The 3,907-nt window shown below is 40.5% G+C and overlaps 1 long non-coding RNA gene across 1 annotated transcript; it reads right to left on the bottom strand.

Moving 5' to 3' along the window:
* Positions 1–118: 118 nt before the first annotated feature.
* Positions 119–1,835, bottom strand: LOC125549038 (uncharacterized). Its single transcript, XR_007301224.2, has 3 exons — positions 1,423–1,835; positions 1,080–1,236; positions 119–391 (listed from the first exon to the last, which is right to left on the bottom strand). It is a non-coding gene; the product is annotated as an uncharacterized LOC125549038 (long non-coding RNA).
* Positions 1,836–3,907: the final 2,072 nt, after the last annotated feature.

Here is a 3,907-nt window from a genome sequence, read left to right on the forward strand (position 1 = left end):
GCGCGGCTGGAGATGCTCTAAGAGTCCTGTCATATCATCCAACCTTCCATGGCTGCTTTCTCCAACAACATTCCTTGGGATGCCAGGAATAGAAAGATTGCCACTGTTATCTAATACATGAGCAAATGCAAATGATGGTTCACTGTAATCCTCTCCATGGCAAACCCACTTAGTGTAACCTTGAAGAATACCATCACATCTCAAGTGAGTCTTTCACTCCATCATAACTCTGCATAGCTTTATTTCGGCAATTTACACAAGGACAAGGAATTCTATCACCAGCCGGAACATCACGGAATGCAAAAGATAGAAATTGCTCGACACCATCTTTGTAAGAAGCACTAGCTCTTGGTTGACTCATCCAACCTCGATCCATCGCCCTTTGATATGCCTAAGTAATGAAACAATAAAACATATGTTAGCATATAATTTTACATGTGTTATTTAAGAGATGAAAGCTGATTTAAATCTCTTTGAAAGAAAAGCATGGAATACATAGATATTTTAATTGAATGATTGGATCCAAACATATTTCATTAACATTGCACTAAAAAACTTCAAAATAAATGTGGCATTGGTAGGTTTAACTAGTATGCAAAGGCGCCACTCAGTTCAATACAGTTGCACATATGCTGCCATCTTTCTCCCCCTAATCCCAACTCTGGCTACATCGAAAGGAAACACACACCACATGAACAAACAAAATATAAAACAGGACACATGATTGATATTATCTATGCAAGACCTTCAATTATCTAGAAAAACTTTTTCTTTCTAATCGCTGTAGGGACTTATTTCCTTCTGCAACTACTAAGATTGTTGGACTATCTAAGTATCCAAACTGAGCATAAAAACCATATTATAGGGTGCTTTAATAAACAACTATGTTAACTTCCCTGCATTATATCATCATGTTACTGATGATCTTGTGAGCATCTCAGATAAGCACCATATACAAAAATCAAGGTACAACAGAAGGTAAAAAAAGGCCAATGATCACAAAATTCTTAATCATACAACAAAATTGATAAAAAGATGCTAAAAACTTCAAAAAACAGTATGGGATACAACAGAGTTACTTTCTCGATTGAGATTGAAGGCGGGTTATTTGAAATCAAAGGTGGTGGTCCAATCTATGGTTGTTCGAATTTCTGGAGTTGATTCAGACCAACTGAAACACCAGGTGTACACACTTCCGTTGAGGGCACCAATGAAATATATCTTCCCCTTCTATTTCTACAAAGATCAAATGAAATTGATATTAAAATGTGTTCCCTTTCAAATCAACAATACATTATACATATACACAGTCCCTTGCATATACGCTAGTACACAGTTTTTCAGTCCAAATTCAATTTAATTTTCATCATACACTGATCAGCAGAACAAAAGGGGGCAGGCAGAGCTTTCTTAGGAAATTACCTGTGTCCCAGCTTGCTATTTGTTCACGGGAAGTCCTGGGTGGCAGAATCCGGCCAAGCAGGCGAGCACCACCGGGAGAGATCGGAGCAGACTGCCAGAGCCGGCACGGGGGGCTGGCTGGAGCAGAGGAGCACCACGTCCCTGGCGACTAGGCAGAGGGCCGGGGACAGCCGAGGAGCGCCGCAGCAGAGGGGCCGGTGGCAGTCCTTGCGGAGGGCGTTCACCGGCGGCGGGCGACGGCGCACTGGCAGGACTAGTAGTATGAGGCTGGAGGTGGTGGAGATTGGCAGGGGGGACTAGGAGGCGCAGGGGTGGATGACGAACCAGCCCGGCGGCGCCATAGATGGGCAGCTCAAGACGTGGCGGCGGATAAGGAGGAGTCAAGGAGCTGGAGTTCGGTTCGTGTGCTCCTTTACTGCACAAACGGGCCAGGTAATTTCCAATTTCTGCATACTTTACATGGTTTTATTATTTATTTGTTAAACTCTTTTTTATCCTATAAAACGTCTCAAAAATCGTCTCTACCTATTTACACATGTAAAAACTAATAAATGGGATATACCTCAAAAATAAGATTTGTAATGTTGTATTTATCGTCTCAAGAAGCGTGTCTACACACTATATGTTTTCTAGTATAGGGACGAATATAAAAACGTCTTAGAAAAAGCGTGCCTACTGACCTGTTTTGTTGTAGTGAAGAAATATGATATTCTTATTATTGGGGATGTGCATATCCCCGTTGAGGTAACATAGTGTTATTCGAAATTTCTCTGGTTCCATGTTATTCGGAATGAGTTCGTTAACAAGACTTGATCAACCTTGTTAGTGGATTCCTTTTGATAATCATGAGATGGATGAAACTAGAAGGTACAACCTTTTGTACCCCACTTTTACTTTCTGTTATTTATATTAAATAAAATTAAAATAAATATTTTTCTGTCTGTTATTTGATTATCCATGCAATATAAAAATACTCTGAAAATAAAAGTTCTCCAAATACCCTGAAATTTAAATATGATTTTTTCTAGAATATTTAAGAATATTTGGCACTGAGAACACAGCAGGGGGTCAACCATCTGCCCACGAGGGTGGAGGGCGTGCCCTACGCCCCTGGGCGCGCCCCCTGCCTCGTGGGCCCACGGTGGCCCTCCTCCACTTATTCCTGCACCCACACACTCCTTCTTCCTCCCCCAAACATGAATAACCAGCTCAAACCCGAGTCCAAGCTCGTTTTGCTGCCATTTTCGATCTCCTTGCTCAAAGCACCTCTCACAAAACTGCTTGGGGAGATTGTTCCTTGGTATGTGACTCCTCCATTGGTCCAATTAGTTTTTGTTCTAGTGCTTTATTCATTGCAAATTTTTGCTGCTTAGGTGACCCTGTTCTTGAGCTTGCATGTCAAATTTATATGGTCAAAAATAGTTTTGATGCATGATATAGGCCCTAGGCACTTGTAGGAGTAGTTGCTATCAATATCATTGAGTTTGGTTTACTTTTATTTTGAAGTTACTAAAAATTTCAGAATTTTTCAGAAAATGATGAGGAGACTATTGAGGGGCTCATCGAGCCAAAGCTCGAAGGAAAAGGCACCGAAGCCTAAGTATAATTTGTCGCGCACCGTGGAGGTTCGGGCGTGTGAATGGCCTTCCGATGATTTCTTGAGAGCAGCCGGTATTAATGAAGATTTTCATGAAATGGCTAAGAATGCAGGCCTCACCGCTTTCCTCCACGACCAATGTGATCAGTATCTCTTACTCACAAATACCTTTGTGCAAAACTTTCATTTCCATTCTAGGAACTCGCCACCTATGGTGGAGTTTCATTTATATGATGAGCATAAGGAGATGTCACTTTATGATTTTTGTCGGATTTTTTTAGTCCCTTTTGAGGGCAAGACAGAAGAACCACATCGTGACGATGTGGAGGGGTTTATTGATACTATCACTATAGGGGAAACAAGGAAGGTTTCCGATGCACGAATCACTAGCATACATTTTCCTGTTTTACGTTATTTTGCATTATTTGCTAGTCGTTGCTTAATTGGTTGCGGAAACTGTGGAAACCTTAGTATCCCTGATATTATTATTCTGCTCCACGGTTTATACAGTATAACACTTTTAGTATGGGCGACATTATTACTAAACGGTTAAGTCTGAACCGTACCAAGGGCCCCATCTTTGGAGGCATCTATGCTTCACACCTAGTTGCACATTTTAACATACCTATTAGGCATTTTGAGAAGGAAGAAAAGGTGCTGCATTGTGTTTATTTAGATTATAAGAGTATGGTGGCACATGATTTTATTGTTAAGAATAGGGAAGGAGGGCTTAAATTGAAGGAAATATGCCCTAGAGGCAATAATAAAGTTATTATTTATTTCCTTATAATCATGATAAAGGTTTATTATTCATGCTAGAATTGTATTAATCGGAAACATAATACATGTGTGAATACATAGACAAACAAAGTGTCACTAGTATGCCTC

This window comes from Triticum urartu, chromosome 3A (assembly GCF_056163025.1).
Source record: "Triticum urartu cultivar PI428250 chromosome 3A, HENAU_Tu73, whole genome shotgun sequence".
NCBI lineage: Eukaryota > Viridiplantae > Streptophyta > Magnoliopsida > Poales > Poaceae > Triticum > Triticum urartu.